Raw genomic sequence first — 25,498 nt, 5'->3', positions numbered from 1 at the left:
CAACCCTCCTACCCTACTGCTGTTGAGTTTTTAAACTCAACTGTCTTTCTAGTTGCCTTCCCCTTATGTTAATTTAACCACATATCTCCTTCTCTCTCCCCTTTCACTGGCTGTTGCAAGTAAGCGCAAAATTATCATTTTGTGAAGTTAGTCCTCTTCAACTGTTTAAAATTATTGACCATCCCACTGCATTCTGCAAAACTAGAATACAAAAGTGTCCACCACCTTCCAGTCTATATTGCTCTTTAAAAATTTGTGGCTCTCCACTTAGACAGCTAAAGCTTAAGTTACCCCTTTTTTCATATCTAACTGCTTAGTGCATAATGCAGCTCTTAGGATATTAACCTACTTTTTTATCTTACCATTAAACATCTATTGCAAGAGCACCAGTTAATGAAGCGTCCACATTCTGCCTCTCAGTAGTCATCTTGGGATTAGTGCTTAGAGTTTTCTCCTGGAGAGAGAGGAGCACAGTGACATTTTTCCTGGAGACTGCTGATCACCATAAAGTCTAATAACTGCTTCATATGTGACAGGTTGTAATTTGTGCTTATAGTCTACTCCTGGCGAGAAAAGGAGCAGAGTGCATTGATTCCTGACTGCTTCTGGTTGAGCAGTGATTGTCTGTGCTTGACGTTCTTGTTTGGTCTGGTTGCTATTCAAGGCATCTACCAGGAAAAGACTACAACAAGCCTAGAGAACCTTGCATCATCTGGGACGAGACTGTGTATTACCAAACAGGCTGTAGCCTGATTCTCACTTTGGGACTGGTGCTAATGTTTTGTTTTTGGTAAGAGAATAAGCAAAGGGGCACTGTATCCAGCAGAGTGAAGCTCTGGTGAGACCAGCAGTAGTAGTAACCAGGCAGTAGCCATTCAATTGACTCCCCTCTTACATCACTCTTGACAAGCTAATTCTTTTTTTTAATAAGTACTGCTTTATTTGTTTCTAATTCCAGGGTCTACCATATTTCACCAAAAATAAGACCGGGTCTTATACTTTTTCCCCTGCCGAAACACGCATTAGGGCTTATTATCAATGGATGCCTTATTTACCCCCCTGTACAACAATCTACATTTATTCATTTGTTCATGTACAAAAATTGACATTTATTCATGTACACAAATTGATATTTATTCATGTACACAAATCAACATTTATTCACATATACAAATTGACATTTATTCATGTACACAAACTGACATTTATTTGGCACTTTTCCATTATTGGGCAACAGTTCTAGGTAACGCATTAACAGTTGAGTGCGAATTCTACGTACACAGTGCAACAAACATTTCAACTTCAGAATGTCTGCACCTTGGCTTTCACAGTGCAATATTTCATGCTTATCTGAAAGTGCAGAAAAATATCAATACATATCTATTGGAGGAGGGCAATAAAATAGGTGAATAACTGCCACTTTTCATTGGTGATGCTTTCTTTATTCCTTACGCAAACCATAACAGAAGAATGATGGAAAGTCATAAAAATGAAGTCTGGAAACTAGTGGCCTTACTTTGTAATTACCCCTTGATATTGATATGTTACCTTAATACAATAAAGTCAAAAAACTGACAAGAGCTTAATGGCAGCTGAAGCAGAGGCAACCCATTCTGTTGCCCCGATAATGGAAAAGTTATTCAAATACAGTCATGTCATCTTCTTCTGGAGCAATTTCAAAAGTCTCCAACCTCCAAATTCTGGCCTGAATTTCTTGTGAATCCATTTTCTATAGAACCATTGGCCCCAATCTGTCATGCGTAGCAATAAAGCTCTCCTTAAATGAGCACTGCTTTTCCATGTAGCCTGCTTATAATGCATTGGCAACACAGCTGTCAGTGATTTTATCCCATGAATTCTTCACCCAAGTCATGACCTCTTGCAGGCTAGGCTTCACAAAGTTTCCACGCTGATTTCTCTCCATTCTATTTTCAATGTAGTCATTGGGTTCCATGTCCTTGAATGGCTTGTTTATTGCAATATCAAGAGTCTGGAGATGGGCAGTCATTCCTGCGGGAATCATTATTTGATCTATTCTTCCCTGTGCAAGGAAGTTCTTCATGTCTTTAGTGCGGTGAGTGCTGGCTGAATCCCAGACTATCAGACCTGATTTGCCACCTCATTAAACAAGTGGTAGAATTACATTGACCCACTTCCTTATAACTGCTTGTGTGCACCAGGCTTTTTCGGGTTTCAAGAATGTAAATGCCTGAAACACATTCAGTCTTATCTTTCTTGTCCTTACTAATGATTAGAGGTGGGGTTTTCTTTCCATCTAGATGAGTTGCCAAAATACAGGTAACACGTGCACTTTCTTAACCAGTGGAGGGAATGTAGATTGACGAGGCACCCTTCTGATCAATTGTTGTTTGAGATCCTTGGCCCATAAATGCTGCAGTTTCATCCATAGCAATCATGTTGGAGAGTTGGTATTTAGAAAAGTCGATGCCATCAACAAAGGACTTGACTGCAAGTGCACATTTAATAACTTCAGTATCTTCCAGCTTGAACAGTGTTATTGATCTTCTTAGAGACAGTTCATATTGCTGAAGGAAGCCATCGAGCTAATGTTGTGATGGTTTGAATTCTTCTGGGGATATTTCTTACTGTGATGCCATTGCAAGGGCAAATGCTTGAATATCAGCCCTGCGCCTAACCAAAGCCTTTGCTCTCCTGTTAGCAATCTGTTCACAGATGATGTCTTCCAGCTCAGGAAATAACGGTTGCCGACCTGATTCACTCTTGCACTTTTTAGAATCTCCCTTGTTTACCTGTTGACTGAGGTTATCATACTCTGCTCGACATTTTCGGGCCGTTCAGAGATCCAACTTCTTCTCTTTGCAGAAAGCCATCAGGTTATTTCCCTGGGAGTCCTCCATGATTCCTTTCTTGTACTCAATGGAATAGCTCATTCTTTTTGCACTCATCTTGTCGGGGGGGGGGGGTTAATTGAAGTCTTACAAGTCAGGAGTGGCAACAAAAATGGTGACAGTTAAGAAGACACAACCACACTCATTTGTTATCAAGTGTGCATGTTTTACATCCGTTGTCTGTACTCTGACCAATCAAAATACACTTGCCAGTGTTTATGGGCCAAGGATCTCAAACGTCAAGTGTGAGTGAGGATAACGGTTACAGTAAGAATCTTGGAGGACTCCCAGGAAAAGAATCGTATGACTTTCTGCAAAGAGAAGAGGTTGGGTGTCCAAATGGTCCAAAAATGGCAAGCAGAGTACAATAACCTCAGTCAAGAGGTGTCAATAATATTATTATGTTATAATTCAACACGTCCATCGTGTGTTGTTGACAATCTTAACTGAGGCTTATTTTTGGGGTAGGGCTTATATCATGACCATATGAACATGGGTCAATTTTGTGGCCCATTAGAATCTTTCAGCATGTATGCCTGTGGTCATTGTAAGGTATGTAGATATATTAAAAATATCTCTGTGAATTTATTAATGGTAAAAAGTATGTTTGTAAGGGCAAATTTAACTGTAATTCCTGTGGGGTAGTCTATGCAGTGGGTTGTGGTTGTGCTGAAACTAAGTGGTATAAAAGATAGACCGAAAGAGGTGTAAAAGTGAGGGTTTTGGAACATTTAAAGGATATTTGGAATGTCAACATGAAGAGTCCAGTTGCGGAACATTTTATTAACATACATAAAGGAAAGCTATTTTCTTTTTTCTTTAGTGTCCTTGCTCAGCCTGTTTTAAATAAAGGGGGTGATACTGTTAGGAAAGTTGGTTTTCGAAAGTAAGTTTATCTTGAATTATAGAACACTATTCCCTATGGGTCTTAATCTTGAAGTCAATTTGGTGAGCTAAATAAGTCTGTTTTCAGTGTTTAGACTTCAAAACAAAATGTGATGACCATGTTAATAATATTTACGCTATAAAATTGCAAAATGTTAAAAAGTTTATTTAAATTCATATGTGAATGGGTATTGTTAATATTTATGCACTTTATAATTTATTAATGTATAGGTTTATAAGTCATGGATATAAAAAATGTTTGAAAAAAGTATTTCATTTTAAGGGTATAATTGATTGATTGGAGTTTCATGTATATAAATGTATGGCTGTTTTATTGCACATTTATCCATTGAAGGCGAAATGTTGAGGTATCAGCAGGGGCAGCAAGTCCTATTGGGCTGCAGCACTGCAGCCTCTCCAGCTGTAAAGCAAAACAGAAAAGAAAATAAAAATAAAAGAAAAAAAAATAAAAACAAACACGAGTCAGGGAACATCGCACATGTGTGGCATTTCCCAATATCCAGACTGCTGGTGAACCAGTCTGGAGCATGCACACAGAATCAACTTTCTCACCAGCAGTCCAGATTAGGAAGACAGCATTCAGCAGCAATATCTGGACTGCAACGTCCGCAGGCTGGGTAGCACCCAGCTTGCTTGCTCTCCTCTTCCAGGAAAAACTAGGACGATCCTCATGTGTGTGTGGGTGAAATGCCCCAGTTGCTATATGGCAGTGAGTAGAGAATATGCAGGCTTGAACCCTGTATATTGGGCCAGAGTGGCAAGAGCCTGAATTCCCTACCCACCACCATTTGTAAAAAAAAATGCAGATTTTTGCTTCATAGTTGTTCTGTTCTGTTCCTCATAAAAACTGTGGTTTCTGTATTTTTGTGTCTTTACACAGTCAGTAGTGCAGCGGTGCAGTGGTAGCTTATAAGATGGATATTTGAAATTTGTCCCTGTTTTTGGGACTGTATTCCCCAATTATTGGCTTCATCCAGTTTTTTGTGCTAAGGTTGAGAGCTATGGTAAGAACTGAATTCACTGAATATGTTTTGGGTTGTATTCCCCCATTACTGGCTTTGTCCAGGTGTTTGTGCTAAGAGGTTGATAGCTGTGGTGAGAACTGGATTCACTGAATATGTTTGGGGGCTGTATTCCTCCATTATTGGCTTTGTGCAGGTGTTTTGCACAAAGAGGTTAACACCTACGGTCAGAATTGAATTCACTAAATGGTAGCCATTTAAGTTTCAGTCTTCTTCTTTTTCACAAAACAGCTGATTTGGCATAGTAGTATGTTCCCCTGACTGTTTTGCACAGAGTCCTGAGTTCAAGACCTGACAGTAAGATGTATGGTGCTAACACAGCATTTTATTCTAGCAACTTTCCAACATTTTATAAGCAATGTTTAATATGTGTCCCTGGTTTTTGGTCTTTTGTTCCTCCCCCCAATAAATGTTGCCTTTTTCTAGATTTCTTGTGCTGCAGAGTTCAGAGATACAGCTGAGTGTTGAGTAGATTTTACAAGGAGCTGAGAGCTGCAGGGGAGCAAACATTTAGTGCTGCTTATGCTGAGTCTTCTTGCATTGTTAATAGCACACCAGGTAGTGTACTTGCTCTTGATGCAGAAGGCTGTGGGTTCTACTCCCACAGTAGATAGATGCATTGCTGATACTATACTGTGTTGCAAAGGGGGTGGATGCTGCTGCCCTTTTTGGTGAAGATACCTAGTAACTATGAACCTGTTATCAGTTTGCAATCCATTCCCTATTGTATATATTACTAGTTTATCATTTTTTTAGTGTAACATAGGCATTTTTTTTTCCTCTAGGGCAACAGGCACTTTATTTGTAGATGAAACAATGAAATATAAAGTTGTTTGATAGCAGCAACTTCTTCATTAGTTACAGATCTCTTTAATGTGGAATTATTTAGATGACTTATTTCTTCAGAGATTGTGCATATTTACTGATACTGGTGGACTGTAGAAGTTTGAGTAGACTTTTATGATGGAAATGTTTTGAATTGGGCAGTTTTGTCATTATTGGCGCATGCATTTTGTTTCATTGATTACTGGAAAAATGTTCAAAACAATAAATTTAAAACGACCTCTAAAACTGTCCTGTATTGTACAAGGAATATAATTTAATACAATCAGGAAGGTGTATCAAAGAGCATGTGTATGTTTCGTGTGCAAGGGGCCTGTGATTTGAAAACAGCCCAAAGCTAATCTTCATATGCAACTGGCAAAATGTATTTTCTTTGAATGTGGGTTTCAATGCTGTTTCAATGAATGTGAGTTTCAAGGGTAGGGAAGTTTTAATGCTAAGTCTGTTTTCATAGTGAGACTGCATTTCTTTGTTTAGCAGATATCTATTAGTGTTTGTGCTGTAAAATGCAAAATAAAACTTTCAAATAAAGTCCAAATCTCTGCAGAAGTAAAGCAGTTTGCACATTAGTGTTTATGGCAAATGGGGTGAAATAGCCAAGAAATGGTTCAATGGAATGGCTGCAGGGGGGAGGCTCCATTTGACCATGATTTTGTGAGGGGGGAAAGGGTGGCAAACTCAAAGACAGCCCCGGCTGAACTATATCTATCAACTTTCCAGATTTTTGCAGAATGAATATATTTTTGCTTCTTATTTTTGGTTTGTTCCTTATAAAATGTGTGATTTTCTAACAAATCATTTACGAATTAAGTCACTAAATAATGACAGACACTGAGTTTCAGACTTCATAACCTTCAGAAAAATGCATGCTAAAGCAAGACATGTTATTCTATCAACTGTCTCAGTTTATACAAGAGCAATTTTTAGTACTGTTTATAGGTCCCCCCAATATATTTGGCCATGTCCAGATTTCCTGCACTAACAGGTTGAGAGGTACATGCAAATAAATTGCTTTATAAAATTAGGCATATCCAAATCTCTCAACTGTCCCCGATTTTGGCTCAGAATTTTGCTCTTCGCTCTGCAAAATGGCAATTTTGGAAGAAAACGTGGAGGGTTTACAATTAATAAATAACTGTAATAATTAGAGTTATAGATTACTTTTATTCCAGAAATGCATGTAGATTCCTTTATTTTGTCAGCTGCTCAAGTTAAAAGTACTAATATTAAACAAGTGTCCCTTCTTTGACAGGTTCATAGCTGTATTGTGTGGCTATTTTATATTTTTGCATCACATTTTTGGTCCGTTTTTCATAAAATTGTGCTTTTTTGGCAAATTATTGGCAAATCATTAAAGACTGAAGTTAGAAAATAATGACAGACATTTGTGTTTCAGATTTCATACCCTTCAAAAAAATCATACTAAACCAAAGCCTACTATTCTATTATCTTTCTAAGTTTATAAGAGCAATATTTAAAACTTATCCTTATTTTTGGGCCTTTGTCCCACTGCTATGTATGGCTTTGTCCAGATTTTTGCTCTGAGTTTGAGAAGTATGACAAATGTGTCAGGGCCATTACAGTCAGCCGGAGACATTTCAAATTGTGACATACTAGTTGCACCCCACTCCCCCATGTAGTGATTCTGGATGTGTCCATGCAAGGCAAGGAACAGTTATGCAGTGTAAATGTGCAGAGTATCCCCCCATCCAAGGTAGACAAAAGTACTACAGTGGCTTTTCATCTGTCCTTGATTTTGCAGAATGTTCTGGTTTCTGTCATATTTTTATACTGCTGATTTATGATTATTATTTTTCAAAAAGTGCCTGTTGTTCTGTGTTTAAGCAGCAATGCTTTAATGACCATCAGGTAAGCTTGTCTGAGATTGTAAGATGCAAGTAAGCTTTAATAAGCATACTGTTAAAGAACTGCCAACACTGAAAGCCTTTCTGTTGTTACCATGCAGAGAATACTTACATAACTAGATAACATATAAGCCATGGGTATTGAAATGCATATGACAGTATTTGTAATAAGGGACATGATTACATTGTTTTACGATGCTCATTACATTTGTTGGAGACTTGCACTCATCTTTGCAGGCTTTACCTGTAAACTAAACAGAATGACAATTTAACATGTGTGATCCATAACCTGTGCAGTAATCCTTTAAGCAATGTATCTTGAGCTTGTTTCTTGTTTGCATTTCATTTTTTTACTTTGATCAAGTTTTCCCCATGAAACAAGTAGATAGTTGTTGTCAGGCAGCAGTTCTTTTTTGGATAGGAAACACTTTTACAAGTGGGGGTATCACAGAGATTGCTACTTTCAGCATGTTACTTGGTCCTTTAATAAAGCTGAATAAAAATTATAATTTATAAGTTGAATATAAATTATAATTAGAATTGCAGTGCAAGGAGAAGTGGTTTGAGTTGAGTGCTATTTGTTTTTCTTATACTCGATTTTGACTGGCATTCCAGTAATGTATTTAAAAAGCAATTTATTTTTTCATGCCTCACCTTTTTGTTTCCATCTAGATATTAAGTAAGGTGTCATGCAGCCAATGCATTGAAATCTTTTTTTTCTTTTACACTTCATTTTGTCTTTATTGGACTCTCATAATGAAGGTTTGGCACCCAGGGCAGCATATTTAATTAACGTTAGTTTTTGTGGTTTAGAACATAGCTCCTCCCCTTTCTGGTTGGCCACACCCCTTCTCATTGACCCCACCCATTCAGCTGTCTCTTGCATGCTCCCTTTGATTTGAAGCCATCAGCCACCACTGGGTACCAGTGGTGTGTGTGAGCTGTAATAAAGGATTCTTACAGCCTTTCCTGCTGCCTCTTTGCTTAGTATTTATTGTTTTTGTTTTAAGACCTATAGCATGACCACCCTGGAAAACCATGCTAGGCCTTATTCTCTGGTTAGGTCTTTTTTACGGAAAAATACGGTATGTATTAGTTTTCCCTCAAGTGTTTGGCATTGCCCTGTATAGACACAGACACCTTGAGTGGTATTTTTCTAGTAAAAGCATGTTTGAAATGTCACCAGTACCTAGTTGAACACACGACAATTAGTTTGCAGTGAAAAGCAGTGTTCCCAGATTTGCAAACCGGATACTCCTGACATTGATTTATAGTCTCATTCCAACTGTCTAATTAATAAAAAAGGGTCTGTTGCTATGAATAGGAATTTTCCCACTATCTCCATTACCAGCTTGGTGGATATGGGCATCCTGAGGCAATGTAGAATTGCCTTATGTTTACTGACAACCAGTCAATTCAATTCTCAAAACTGATATGGTACATGAGAGATGCGTTTACACAATGTCACTAGAGGCAAAGCTCTAGTATAAAAGTATTCCTAATGTCAATAAGATTGTTAGTAGTATATATGTAAATGACCTGAGACATACCTCCCTAGACTATATGAAGAGAGACATCATGAAGCTCTAGGAATATGTGTCTCAGGCTGGTATGAGCCTAGAACTAAGCAGCATTTTTACCATCTGCAAGGATGATGCCACAATATAAACAAAAGATGACTGACTTTAATAATTGGCTTAGTTTCTGGTGTCATTCTAAGGAGGTGCAATATTTATCAGCATAGAAGGAGATGGTCAACAGACCATGCTGCTTTGCCAGGGATGGTCTGCCCCTTTCCCCTTAAGGTGTTCGATTATTAACTAAAACAGTGTCTTCCCCCAGAGTGCCTTTTTTAGGCACCGCCAAACTGAAAGCACTTCCGACATAGCAAATCAAAACCAAGAAAACCTATAGGTATTACTACTAATGCTAGAAGTCTAAACAAAAAAACACCATTCTCTAGAAGCTCTCTTAAACCTAGAGAATGCTGACATCTGTGAAACATGGTTTAAAGCTGTGGAGAGCACACCGGCAGTGCAAGGTTATAATGCCTTCCACACATTTAGACCACCTACTAAACAGACAGGGACAAAAGGTGGAGGTGTCTCGATTTACATCAAAAATAAATATACCTCAAGGCTGGTCAAACAGGACAATGCACTTGATCTTCTCTATATTCAAATTACCATAGGCAAAAATCCAATACCACTTCCTTGCAAGCTATAGCACCCCCCCCCCCCTGTGAACCAGGAAATCCATACCATGTATTTAAACTTATTGGAAACACTCACCATCCAACCTACTACTATATTCATGTGTGACTTTAATTACCCCTCTATTAACTGGGAATCCTATAGAACACCAAATGTACAGCCACAGAGATTCCTGGATTTTGTAAACAAACTCCCTGGACCAGTTTGTCAATAAACCAACCAGGGATGCAACCATACTGGATCTGGTCCTCACTAATATGGCAGAGTGCTGCACTCTTCCCTAGTGTAATGTCTTCCCTGGTAAGGTCAGAGCATAAAATCATCTCCTTTGAAGTAAAATAAAACCTGGAATATTCAGGAACTACTCTAAGGCTAACTTCCTGGTATTAAGTGATAACCTGGCAAAATTTCAAGCCTTCATAAACCCTGAGAACACTGCTGCCTATGAAGAACTCTTCACATAAACCCTATGCAAGCATGTTTATAGCTGCATAGAGGCTGCTGTATCCACCAGGAAGAACTACAGAGCTAACTAAAAAAACAAGCCACCCTGGTGAAATCCAAAAATGAATAGACTGTATAATATAAGGAAAATTATTATGACAAAATTTAAGAGGTACAGCACCCAGCAGGATAAAAGCACTCTCATCAAACTAAAGAAACAGCTCAGTGGCCAAGAACAACCACAAGGCATTCTTTAGCTATGTCCCCAACCTCAAAGGCAATACACAGTTGTGTGCAGAGCTCATTGTAAATGGTGGCACCTATACTGAGCCAGAAGATGTAGGAAACCTACTGGCTGATAAATTAATCTCCAACACCCCCCCACCAACCTTCTCTTCAGGAAATGCCATCAAATATAACCCCCCTGCTATCACTAGAGAACAGATCCTTAATACTCTCTCTAAGGCCAAGAACACTATATCAAAGAGCCCAGGCAATATCCCAGGATGCCTTCTAAATAGCATGCAGCATGACCTATCTGGCCCTCTGGAATTGATATTTAACTGCAGTCTCCAAACAGGCTTCATGCTTTATAAATGGAGAACTGCAACAGTCATCCATCTGCACAAAGGTGGGCCATCTACAGACCCTGGAAACTACAGGTGCACTAGTCACACTAGTCTTATATGTAAAGCCATGGAAAGTATTATTATGGAAATGATCAGTAGTGATATAGTAAATGTCCAGACATTGGACCCAACTCAATTTGGTTTTGTCAAAGATAGGTCATGCCTACTCAACTTGGTGGACTTCTTTGAAAACCAAAGCAATGGATATGATCAAAACTGTTCATACTGCCTACCTTGACCTGGCCAAGGCATTTGGCACAATACACCACTCAGACATTGTTGATAAACTCAGTAGGTTAGGTACATACCCATATGTCACCCAGTAGATAGCCAACTGGCTCACAGACAGGACCCAGGAAGTTAAAATCGAGGAGTCCACCTCTACAAAGAGTCCAGTCACAAGTGGAGTCGCTCAGGGATCAGTCCTTGGACTGCTTCTTTTAGGCATTTATTTCTCTGAAGTCAAGGCCAATATCAATGGCCTTTGGCTGGCTAAATTTGCAAAGGATTGCAAATTAGGAGCTGTCACTAAATCCAATATAGACACAAATGTTCTCCAGGAAGGGCTGACACAGACAAATAACTGGTGTCAGCGCCACGGACTAAAACTCAGTGCCAAGAATTGCATAATAGTATCCTTCAGGAAATCATTTGCCCCTGGTAACTATCATATTGACAATACAGCCCTTAGAGTTCACCCAGTAGTCAGGGACATAAGGACATATATAGACAGTAATCTCGCCTTTGACCATCACATGTCTACAGCATTGAGGAAATCATTCGATGTTGTGCAACTGATAAACAAAGGTATGGCATCTAGGTCCAAGGAAGTCATTATTCCACTGTATTCATCATTCATCAGCCCTATCAGTGAGCACAGTTCCCCCTTTGGTATGTACCTAACCAGGCATATCCATAAATTGGAATGTCCACAGAGGTTACTCAATAAAAGAATACAGGGCATAAGTAAAATGTCCTTTGCAGACCACCTCAAGGCCCTATCGCTGTATTCTGTCTCCTACAGGCTTTTTAGGGGAGATCTATGCCTGGCATACACGGCATTGGACAGACCCCAATCAAATGGACCTCCTCCATATCCACAAAATAAATAATATCAAAATTACCCATTCTAAACACTTAAACATTGCAGTGATATATATAGGACCTTCTGGAGTGACAGGTATGTATCCCAGAGACTACCCCATCTCTGAAACAGGCTCCCCATCTATGGAAGCAGAGTTCCTCCCTAATCCAACTTAAGAGTAACTTGGACAATTGGATGGGGAACAGGAAATTCATCCCTGGTTTGGCACCTATGTCTGTAATGGACACAGGCACCCTGTAAATGGTTCATCTCTCAGGCCCCTGCTAGTAAATGTTTTATCTCCCAAGCCCCTGCTTATGCTTATCAGGGGTACCTGAACTTGTTAGAGACTTGAGATGCATGGCTAGGCTTAAAAAGGGCACTGTGGTCATTAGCCTAGTAAACACCTATGAGCCTATGAACTTATGACATTAAAAATTCTTTTGCTGGAGATTATCAGTTTTGCTTATGGCCATTGTCCTATCCTGATGACTATTCTGAGTACAACTTTCATGGCTTATATGGGAATAAATACTCATTAATCCTACCTTAATAAGTGAAACTAATGTCCATATATAAAGTTGGGCCATGGAATTTGCAGGAGCAAATACCTTTATAGGGTTTTATGGGGTAGGAATGAATGAAGAAGTCAACCACTGACAATCCAGAGAATAAGGCAGTGGATAGAGCTTTTTAATACTGTTCCTTAGTTGTAGCTGCCTTCTTTGTTTTATCTACTTTAAGGACATCATTGTTGAATCTTTCCCTGTATTAGTTACAAATGATGGCGTCCTCTGACGATGTCTGTTGCTAGATGTCCCTCCTTCTACATGTGGAGGAAAAGCAGACTGTGACTGGTCATGGTTTATAGGTACAGATGCTAATTTGGGGGCCTAGATATCTATACGATCTTTTAGTTGGATATTTTCAAAAGTCTTTATGGCACTTCCTCGATATCAAGTACTGGAATAATCCAACTAGATTTAGTATGAATAGCTGTGTCCCTTATAGACATCAGTTCAATGCTGACAAAACCTTAAATAAGGGGGAGAAAGTAATAAAACCGCAAGTCACCTTCTTGCCTGTTCATAAGTCTATCTCCCATTACAAGATGCATGTATCCTTCAACAGAAGATGATCTGAGCATAAATCAGCTGTCTTCAAAGAACACTGGAATTCATAGTATGACCGTGTCCCTTGGCACTTTCCATGAGACCGAAGAATCTCAATTATAATGTACTGCTCCAGTTCTCCGTGTCATTGATTTTAATTAGCAGTGACTGAACTTGTTTAGTAAGGGACTCGTGAGTTTCAAACAAATTCCTTATCATCATCTTCAGATGCAAATGCATTCAATTAATTCATTCATTCAGCAGTCATTGTAGGCTAGTTGTTTCCTAATTTCTTGAATATTTTGGGTTCATTTTTTTTACATTCAATTAAAACACATATTAGTTAAGCATTATTGATTTAATAATCAAAATTCTCATTATCAGGAACAAATAGACAGAGAGAGAGAGACTTCTGTCAGTCTGTCCTTGTGTTTCCCTCTTGATAGCTCACAGTTACTCACATGATTTTCTATAGTATTATGCCTTTTTAGTTATCCAAATTAGTAGTTTTGCATAATGTTCAGACGTTTTTTTCCACTTAACTGATAATTTACACTACATTGATGTTTGTCTGAAATATTGCTGGCTTTGAACTCTACAAGATTTCACCTTCGTTAAATCCAGCATGACAGACACTGTAGTAGGAAACTTTTGTAGGAATCATGAAAAGAAGAAACCTAAGACTGTTATTCTATACTTCAAGATTCAAATGGAACCTAGTGCTAAAGTTGTAAGTATAGGGGATTTTGGGGTGACATCTCAGCAATAACAAAAAAGTTCCTTTTCTTGAACATATCTATGTGATTTAAACCTTTATTATTTGCATTCCTCATTCTGAATTAATATGTGCCCACCATTAATGGATGCCAAGTATAATACAACATGACTGCTACTATGAAGTGACTGTACATGCCTGTGTATAAAAGATAATATCTCAATCCCCATCAGACACATCTTTGTAAACTTATGCTTGGGCAATCAAGTACAAAATCAACCTAAAGCTGCCATTTAACTGTTGAGTATTTACATGCATTACAATGCAAACAATGACCTCAACATTTTCCTTTATCAGTACACTAAGTTTTTGTGGTGGCATCTTTCTAGAAGCAAAAATGTCCTTTTCTGGAGAAGTATATAATTATTTCTGACCCAATACCAATTACCTCCAGAAATATTCTGGGTATGTACTTTATTCCACACCTTGACAGCAGAACGGGTCTTATGCCTGCACTGTAACAGCCTCCAAATATAATCAGGCATGAAAAACTGTTCATGCCTATGTATAAAGGGCAACGATCTGTTTCTTATTTTACAATTCTAGGAATACTTTAAAGGGATACTACATTGACACATGAGTAAAAAAAACGTATGTGACTGCTATTCTTCCATTATAGAGTTATAACTACCTCATCACTAAACTTTACAGTACCACATTGCCAAAATTAGTACAAAATATGTCAGTAGTGATATCTTCCACAGGAAAAAACATCCACTTTTATATTGAGATAATTAAGATTTTTATATTTTATTTAATGGCAACTCAATAAATATATTTTATGGGCATGTACTGTGACCATATATTATGTGTATAATTTTATCGTACTTGTTTGTTTTTTCTTTGCTGACCAGGTTAGTCCCACTAGGCCATAGCCTCTTTAAACAGGAAATGTGAAGAGAGGTGTTATGGGGTCTTTCACATCCACCCAAGTTACCAACACCACTGGCAGATGGAGTTTTAGTTTAATGTCTCATCCAAAAGACGCTTATGCTGCACACAGTATCTGCAAACCATCTACCTGGTGTGGGAATAGAACCCATGGCTTTCTTCAGTGTGGTTCTTGTTGCGCCACTGACACAGCTCAGTGCTGAATCTGACCACAGCATATTGGCATGGTTAGTACAGGAGATTTGTGTTTGCATCTTTTTAAAGACTAAAAATATTAATTTCTGGAACAATACCTATACAAACATATATGAATACATATTCCATTTGCTCAATGATGTTAGGCTAAGTAATAGCTTATGCCATTTGGTTGCCAGGTAAGTGCGCTGAAAAGGAGTGTTAAGATTCTGTGTGATTGCACAGTAGTGAGGACTAGGAAATATGCCCTTTTCCCCCACTGCTGTGCAATCTGTAGTATATAAGGTTTATGAAGAATGTAGTCCCCCATTTCTAGGGCACATGGGAGCATTAGTCCTGCAAAAGCACTTGATACAAAATAAGTAGCTGTGGAGGTATTGGCATTGGCAGTGACAAAAATACTCGAAAGTATAGCTGATACTTAAAATGCTGGCCCTGGCACTGTACAGGAAATATCAGAGCTTTTCTTACCTTTATAAGGGAGACTAATAGAACTTTTGTGCTTGTACTTTTTGAAATGGATGATGAGTAGGGAAAGCACTGGCAATCTCATACTATGTGATTTAATCAATGAAATTATTTGACTGATTTATGTTGATACACACATTTGTTTAAAGATGTCTTGACTGTCTGTACTATGATTTTTACTTGTTATGTAAATGCATCTCGGAGCAGTTATATTATGGGTCTGCACTGCAGGCATAGCCATTAGAAATGTTATATACACCTCTCATTTGAGACAATATAATTCAGTTGGCAGTCTCGTGTATCCTATTAGCCATCTAGCTTAACAGGTTATCACTAATAGTACTGAACTACATTTCAAAAACAGTTTTATATTTTGTAAATATATTTGTGCAAAAATCTTCATACCCATACATTATACTTAGCTTGTATTTTATTTGTAGAGGACTACAGCAGCTGCATGTTGAATTTCTGAATTCTGACTCATATTTCTTTGTGTTGTTTTCTGTCACTTGGTCTGAGTTTTTCAGTAGCTGGAAAATATCACATTTAGGGACAGATAAACAGATGTGTTAGTTATTTTATGTATTAAGTTGTTTTTTCATTTGAAAATGGAAAATGTGCATATTGTGCTAAACTAAGTCCAGAGTTCTAAAGTAGCTATACTGTGTAAGTATTATAATAATAATAATGCAAAAATTTTAAATGCTAAAATATAAGTTGCTATTCATTAAGTTTCATAAACACTAGTTTCAAGTCCCATGACATAAAGACTGTCCAGAAGTATATTCCGTCTAATAGGTATATTTCATTTGATCAGGAAGAAGTCAAGCATATTGCCCACAGATAAAAACTGTGATGATTTTGCTTTCACTAAAAGACTCTCCTCTGCCAAATACATTCATTCATTCAGACTGACATTCACAAATCAGAACAATGAATGTGTAATTCTGGTCAGATGATAACAGTTGCTAGTTTCTGATGCTTTAAACTGACCATTCAAAGAAGTTCCAGATGTAATAATGTTTTGCAGGTTGTTTCGCACATACCATCTATATTTCATAGATAGGCATGCAAGCGCGCGCGCACACACACATGCGTGCATGTGCACTTGCTTTCACGCATACTGTCTTTTCCACAGCCCCTGATGTCAGAGTGAAGTATGTTTAATCATTTATTCATTTTATAAACTGATTAACATGCTGAGGATCAAAGTGTTAGCAAATATATCAGAGCAAGAAAGACTTAACTAAACCCAGTAGCTGTCTTCAACTCATCATGTGGCAATGAGAGCCCTCCAACATGTGCTGGGCCTGACAAGACGTCTCCTTTAAGTGGGATGTGTCTGCTACACTTCCCATGAGAGACATGTAAGTTGCATGTTTACAATGTGCCCAAACCATCTCTTCTGCCTCCAGTCAATACTGTGGAAAAGTGGCTTCACTCCAAGATCCTTCTGGATTTCCAAGCTCTTATCTCTGTCTAGGAGAGTGAGTCTTGCACTCTGGCAAAGGGATCTAATATCTGCTGCCTATATAGACAATCTCATCCACTCATTTACTACCCAAGGCTCAGGTCAAAAGGTGAAGATGTGAAGACAGACTGACAGATAAATTGCAAGTTTTGTGCTAAGATTAAATTCTTGCTTCATCAGTAGAGTTAAGTTCAGTGTTTGCAGAACTGCTGCTTCTTCCATCTGCTGATCAGATCCCCCATGTTACTTTTAGAGCAAGATCCAGAGCTACTTAAACTCTTCCATCTGAGCTATCTGTTCTTCACTTGTCTGCAGAAAGCAAACTACTCTGTCCTAGGAGAGCTCTATGACCTCTTTCAGTAGGTGCTAAATATTCATTTTACTTGCGTCACACTCAGCAATAAATGTTTGATGAAACCTAGATATCCATGTCAACTGAAACTAAAAGGACAATATTTTGAATGCGCAATAGACATGAATCCTTTACATTTCAAACTTGGATGCTTTCATAAACTTGGCTGAGCCAAAACATACTCAGCATGACAATCACAAACAGGAGTGAAGATAAACCATACCTCAAGTGAAGTCTTGCACCTACATTGAATGTTTAGTTAGTTAGTTGCTTATTCGGAAAAGTATTTGGGCTTGGTATAATGGTTAAAGAGTTTGATGCATAAACAGAGGGTGCCATAGTTGAGTCTCACCTTTGGAAAGGAAATTGGTAAGGATTACAATGGCCCAGTAATTAGCCATGAACTTATGAAACCATGCATCTAAGGAAAATGAAAAATTGGGTTGGAAGGTTGGCATAGTTTGTAAGGTGCTTAGCTTACACGCACAAGATGCAGGGCTGGATTCTCACATGGGGTAATTAGCTAAGTTTAAAATGGCCCACAAAGTCAGCTACACTATTACTGATCTATAATCTTGTTGGTTGTTTATTTGGTTCAAGGACCCTTTCAGCTAAAACCTGAACTATAAGGCATTTTTCCAGACTTCATGACAATTAACAATTTTCATAGCATTAGAATGATCAAATATCAAGACAACTGATTTGTTTGTGTCTTTCGGCTTTTTCCCAGTTAGGTGTCGCCACAGTGGAACTGCGGTCCGCTACTGATTGGTAGAAGATTTTTACGTGCCAAGTTACCAGCTCTGATGCACAACCTTCAACGAAGGTATGCCCCTTCACGCATGTCTCCACACAGAAGACGCTTTAGCTGAGAATCGAATGGACAACGTCTTGCTGTGAGTCGACAATGCTACCGCAGCACCACCACCGCATTACACATCTTTTATTAAATTCAATGCTAAAGTCAAAAACTGAAATATACTCATAAAGAACAAGAAAGAAATGGATGAAGAGTAATATAATGAGGCACTTTTTAGAGAGCAGCATATGCTACACTGATCAAAGAAAAATATTGTAAAACATCATTTTTTGAATATTTCAACATAGCACCTCAAATACAAACACAACTCCCATTCCTCAAGTATAAGTACAGAATAGTACACTGCAGTTGTATGCTCTACTGCTATAAAGATTTCCACAAAACATTTTCACGTACACATAGAGCCTCTCCCAGTCTGAAAACTACATTGTGATACAGTGCATGGGTGGCCAGTCATAGGAAGATACTTTAGTAAAAACTGGTTGAATATTTTATTGCTTCAACTCCCCAAATTGCACAGACAAAATTGAGTTACAGTTGGTCTGCCTGAATTTTCATAACAACTTAAGTAGGAAAAGGGATAAGGTTAAACATACTCAAGCTTGGTGTAAAGCTGTAATTTCATTGAAATTTAAGGACTAGTAACACAGTCATGTAATTACATGTTGATTAGTAGAATTGGATAAGAGATACAGAGTTTTATTTTCAGGAGCAGTTATTTGGGGTCCTAGTACTATGCAAGTGTCAGATTTAATTTTTCTGGTGTCTGTTGTTTCTGATTAAGAACATCATGTACAGAAGAGAAGTGGAAGGTGTTTATAGGTCCATAGATTCATACTATGCTTAACTGCCTTTGTGGGCATTTTAACCCTAGCCAGTTATCCCATCTGAAAATCAAACTCTGCACCTTGTGTCCGCAAGGTAAACACCTTACCCATAATACCACCCAGTGGCTAGAGATGTAGGTGTGTGTGCATGGATGCTTTGCAAATAACCTTAGTCTAATGAGCAATGTATTAGTTGGAAAATCAATTATATTCTTAGCAGTCAGATTTAAAGACAACTGTGCTATTTAAGAACCTCTAATAAATGAGTTGCCTGTTGCTTCTGTTTTTTTAAAACTGAAGAAAATTGTTGTGTCTTACTGCAACTTTATTTCAGGCAACTGTGCCCTAAAAGTCATACAATTAATTCCATGTTTGAAATATTTTGGACCACTTTGCTCATAACAAGACAGATGCTTTTTCCTGGGTGGAAACTACAACTGGACAATGTTTGCTCGGTTAACAAAACATAGATAGATAGCTAAATAAATAGACATATGCATAGATACAGTAGAGAGTTAATTATCCAAAATGTCAGTTATTTGAATGGAGCCTTCCAAAGTTTTCTGGTAGGAAAAATCATAAAGTCTGTATATGTAAACGTTATACACATTCCCTTGTGCATGTTTTTTGAGCTTATAGTTCACTCATGTGTGAAAAATATTCTTTATTGTCCACTGGAATATCCGAATGGTTGAAAAGGGTATTCCCTGCATGCAGAAAAAGCAAGATTTTAGAAGTTTTTTATCTGGCTCAATGTATGTTTGATCATCCTTAACAGTTTGATTATCCAAACTAGGTCCCAATTAGTTTGGATAATAGGCTTTCTACTGTAGATAGAAACATAGAAGCCCTAGTGTGAAACCAAAAAATGGAGTTAAATCATTTGAATTATATACTACTGAATAATACTTGGAGAAAAGACCATGGACTGCTTTCTCTTGTTTACTGTGGTCATTAGTTAACAGGATACTCATATCAAGCTACAGCTCGACAAAGACCATGCCAACTCCACCAGTTGCAGTTATGCTACAACTTCCAACCAAAAATACACTACAGGTCATAGAACTTGTTCAGTTTGACATTGTTAGAAGACATTACCTACTGCGTCAGACCTGTTGTCACAGACTGGCTTCATTCCTCAAAAGTGGAAGTAAAATGACTGAAGGTCAGATGCTTAAGTGACATGAGAACTACATGTATATCAGGCATGAAAAATACCAAAATCTGAGAAACTCCACACTATATTTGCCATGACTTTTTTGTTATCTCCACAACATCATAAAAACTTAGTCCATTGCCTGCAATTCTAATTCCATCAGTAAAGTGGATGGTATGTTATAGAGGGAAAAAGAAGAGAGAAATTAGAGGTCAAGAAGGGAATCATGATACACACACACACACACACGCACACACACAGATATATATTGATTTGATATACATATATAGACAGATACAAACAGAAAAAGATAGATGTAGATATGATGTGCACATACGTTTACGGTAGATCTGCATGCATTATGACAGAGATGGTCAGCAATTGCCCAACTATGTTGCTTGCTTAGAACAACGCACTTCATGGCTACTTCATGTATGGAACCATACACTTCATAAATACTTCATAACTGGCAAGTAGGTACAGCTTGAAGTGCATGTAAAGACCCAATCTGATAATGCTATAAGCAAACAACTACTGTGTCATACTTATGGTATTATCATTATCAGAGAAATGCAGGCTAAGAACAATATCTTTCCTGAAGACTTTTAACAGGGTCGCTTTGTGCTTTATATCATGCTGGTGGGAGTTAAACCAGCATGATTTAGGAAGGAAAAGTAACAATATTTCTGCAAGTAACAAAGATAATCAAACAACAGCCTAAAAAAAGAAAATATTTATCCCTGGTGCAATTAGTTCACGGATCTATGAAGCAGAACAATTCATAGGTTCATAGCCAAGTACTTGGCTATCTGCCCTCATGGGACATGTTAAACCTAGCCATTTCCCCATTTTGAGCTTGAAATAACCAATCCCATTTAGTTATAGATTGTCTTTACCTATCCTATGGTCGATAATTATATATTGCCCATAATGACAATAATCGGGATTATACCATAGATAATTTGAGGAGACCTATGCATGGGATAAAGCATTTAAGAGTTGCCTCTGTCCATTAGTAGTATGAGGGGGCAGTCCTTGCATAATTTTTTTGTTTCCCATCCATAGGTCTAAGGTTTCTAGAATATGGACAGGGATTATCTTTGTTTTATGTGGATAGGGAGTCTGTTCCACAACAAGGGTATCCTCTACTAGATGCACCTCTCCCTTCAAACTATTCTGTTGATATTGCAAAAAAGGTTTAAATCCCTAGATCAAGTATTTCTGATCCTATATGACTTACTGCTGTGCAATGAATCCATCAAAAATGGGTTGTAGGATGCCTCGTATGTTTTAATTCAAGAAATCTGGACAAAGCCAGAAATAATGGTGGAACAAATGGCCAAAAATAGAGACAGATTTTAATTACTGCTCTTATAATCTTAAAAATTTCCTAGAATAACAGGATCATTGTTACCATGCATTTCTGATGGATATGAAATCTGAAACACAAATGTTCGCCATTGTTTAATGACTTAAATCCTTGATGATCTGTTAGAAAACCACAATTTTATAAGCAACAGATCAAAAACATGAGGCAAAAATCTGGACTTTCTGCAAAACTCCTGGCAGATGAGAAGTATGGACATAGGTAACCTCTTAGCAATCTGTAGGAGTACAAGTATAGTGATAGGGCTTAGAGTCTGTCCCTGTAAGACATGTTGTTAAGGCCTTGTATACTTTTAGTAAGTTATATCTGTGGGCATTCCAGTTGTTGCATGTGTCTGGACAGATATATGCCAAAGGGGGGCATTATATTCAATGACTGGCCTGATGAGGGATGAGTTCATAGGTTCATAAGTTCATAGGTAGGTACTAGGCTATCGGCCCTAGGGCCTATACAAGCCCAGCCAAAAAGGTACCCTGGCTTTTGCCACCCAAGAAAATTATTTTCCTGTGCCACTGTCGAGCAGAGCCACAGAAGTGATCCCCCGGGTGAATTTCCTATTTTCCATCCAATCATCAAGATTTTTCTTGAAGAGGGCCAATGAGGAGCTTATAGGTTCATAGATAACCAATACTGGCAAAAGAAGAATGAAGAATGAGTAAAGGGCGGCAATGACATCTGTAGATTTAGACACAATCCCTTTGCTTATTATAAGCTGCACAATATGGGACTTTCTTACAAATATAAGCACATGCTCGTTAAAAATTAAGTCACTGCCCACATAATTTCACAAATCCTGAACAAATATGGCAACTCTTAGGTTGATGAATTGAATTTAACTGATGCATACATGCGTTTATTATACATATATGTATATTAAACCACTGAAGAGTATTGTCACCTTACATTCTTTATCAGTCACCTCTTTCAGAGCATTTTAGAAGAATTCCTGCAGATATTTACTGTTGCTTCAACGATTTCTTCCTTTTCACCAGTCTGATGACCTTTACAATTTCACTTTACAGTATGACTTCATTAATGGAATGCCATTCTTCATTTGCCAATATTGTTTCCTGCCAATACTTTTCCCATTCACCTCCTATATTCTTTACCATTTTGCTACCTGTGCCAGGCAGAATTCACAGCAGAAGTTTCACTTAATTTTTTTTCCAGTTATTCTGATACCATATTTCTATTACTATTCACTAACTCTTTAATGCACAGATCTTCCTATCTCATTCTCAAAATCTATACAAGTAGTATTACCACTTTGTCTTCCAGTCCAAATATGTATCCTCATTCTTTTATCCCTTCACGTCTATGCAATGGAACTCCGCCACATGCATCTCACATATGATAGTCACTTATTTCCATTTTTATTGTCTCATCTCCAATTTCCCTTGACTTTTGATGAATTATGACTAGCTCTTCCTCTAAACTGTTAGTTTTACCTGTTCATGCTTTCCTATTATGCCTGACTTCCTACATCAGCTTCCTTCTACATACGTACTCATTGCATCTTATGACTATTCCCAGCTTCTCCTCCCTTCAGTTTCTTCTGTTAACCACCAGTTTGTCATAGCTTGTAGACAATCTTTGTTTTAATGTATTATCCATTTTGCATAATGCTATTTAAACACCATTTTCTGTTATTCCATCCCTTGCAAGGCTCACTATAATGTCACTACTGCATGGACATATATCCATCTCTCCTGCAGCTCCATTTTACACTTTCACCTTCATTTTGAGTGGCGCAGTGGTGCAGAAGTTAATGCTGTCATCTCACAGCAAGAGGTTCTCCAGTTCAATTCTTGGCTGGGGTGCCTTCTCTGTGGAGTCTGTATGTTCTCCCTGCATTCATGTGGGTTTCCTCTAGGTGATCTGGTTTCCTCCCACATTCCAAAGACATGCATCTGTAGTGTTTCTCCCTGGGCCTCCACTGAAAATAGGTTCTGTCCTAGTCATACTTTCCCAGTCAACAAATGTTAAATAAATAAAAATAAAATGTTATTCTTTCTTACAAAGAAATTTGCTTTTCTCACCACATTATGCTGTTTCAAACAGCCTATCCAAGCAAGGGTATATAAAAGCCCAAGAGTAGTCACATTATTTCACAGTTTGACTCCCATACAACACTCTTCCATTCCCTAAAAAACTACATGAAAAATTCTGCATTGTTATTACTTAGTCCTTAGCTACATTCCACCCAATGTGACTTCCTGTTTTCCTTCAAATTCCAAGTGATCCAGACACCTTTTCCAGTCTTACACACCTTCCCATATTCAAAATGTTGTCCTTTATGGCTCTCTCCCTATACATCCCTCTCCCTTTACACAGTTTACCTCCTTTACAGTATCTATATCGTTGTCTATTTGTCTCTCTATCTAAACCCCAGCAAACTTGCTTGACTGCATTTGCTTGAGCTTGAACTTTTGCAAAAGCATTATCCTAAGTTTTGCTCTTCTTATGTGCCTTAATATTTCATTTTAATTGATTTACTGCTCCTGCAAAACTGCAGTAGGTTTTGAATATCCTTAAATGTTCTTTCACTATGCACAGTACTCCGCCAGCTTGCTCTGAGGAACAGGCCCTGCATTATGTTTTTGCTTCACAGATGCATGCTTCACTCTTTGCCCAATAAGACGTGATTTTCTCTGTTTGAAATGGGAATTCCAAGCTGTTCTCCTGTAGAACTTCTCAGGACATTCCAGAAATGTTCTTCCTGAGCAGTTGACCTAGACCCTAGACAATTTTCTACCTAATTCAGGACTCAGGTTTTGCAATTTTGCCTACATCTCCTCTTTTGAACACTCAGCTTCTGACTCATCTAGCAAAATCCAAATAGTTCTCATTTCTCTTCAAATAAACTGTTTGAAATTAGCTTGTGTGTTTACTAATTTCTTTGATTATTTTCCTGTTGATATTTCCTTGTGGACTCTTAAAAATAAACTTTTGGATCTCCTAATAGTCATTGGGCCTGCTTTTCCTGCATATTTCTCATCTGTGTTTATTGTTCCATTTTTTCTACACCGAAACCCATGATGTCTTTACAGTACCATCCAAGTTTGCAATGAACAATTCCCAGTCACCCTCTTAATGTTCACTTCTAAAAGAATATGTCAGACTGCATTAATAAATGTGACTTAATAAACAAAGGGAACTAATAATGACAGAGTGATTATGAACGTAACTATTTACATCAATTTGCTACACTACAGAAGAAGGTAAGAAGGTTTAAGGCACTACAGTGGCAACGCTACAGCTTTTTGGCATATTTAAAACTGGGCATAGTACCTCATGGTTTAAGGGTTCTGAAAATGCCTTCATATGCCAATATGTATTTTGCTCTACTACAAAAGTGGCAGGAAATGAATTTGCAGCTTGGCTTAGAATATATGAAACTCATGAATGACTTCTTTGTTAAAATTAAAGTAGATTTGCATACTGTAATACGTGAGCTAGAGAATACTATTTCTGCATCAAATCTATTCTCTAAGTATATATCTGATTATGACAAACTGCTTGGGAAGTTCTCTAAATTGGATGAATGCTTTGAGAAAGCTAAAATGCATAAGCTGAATAAAGACATCAATGATTATAGCAATGGCCAGGTTTTCGCCTGGCCGAAAGTAAAACATAACCCTGAGACTGCTAGGAATGTTACTTTTGTTCCAAACAGACAATCTAAGGGCCTGGATGAATTGGATGATGTCACTGTGCCTTTAAATCTTGTGCAGCAGAGTAATACACAGCCTGATGGTAATGAGCTTTATCAAAATGGACCTATGGCCAGTTCAACCAATGAGATACCATCGACATCATCAATGTTGGTAATGGAGACACGCCCACAAGCAATAAGGAATGCTTTGTCTACTGAGGCATTTTTTTTAAAAGAACAAAATCACTAGAAGAGGTTGTGGTGAAGAAATGAGAATGTTCCAGAGGCCGTTTAACACAAAAAAAAAAAGAGTAAGAAGTCAAAACAATTTCAGACTTCAAAAATAATTTCTTTAAAAGGTACTGTTAACATGAATTCTGTTATCAATCTGTCTAACACAGAGCTTACATTATCTGATCTAACATTGCTAAATAAGGGACTGAAATTCATTCCTTGTGCTGTGGATGGTTTAAGTTCTATATTAACGGATTTGAAGCTTTTTGCTCATAATTT

Source organism: Protopterus annectens, chromosome 4.part0 (genome assembly GCF_019279795.1).
Source record: "Protopterus annectens isolate FY-2018-M chromosome 4.part0, PAN1.0, whole genome shotgun sequence".
Taxonomy (NCBI): Eukaryota; Metazoa; Chordata; order Ceratodontiformes; family Protopteridae; genus Protopterus; species Protopterus annectens.
This window is presented reverse-complemented; position numbering follows the sequence as displayed.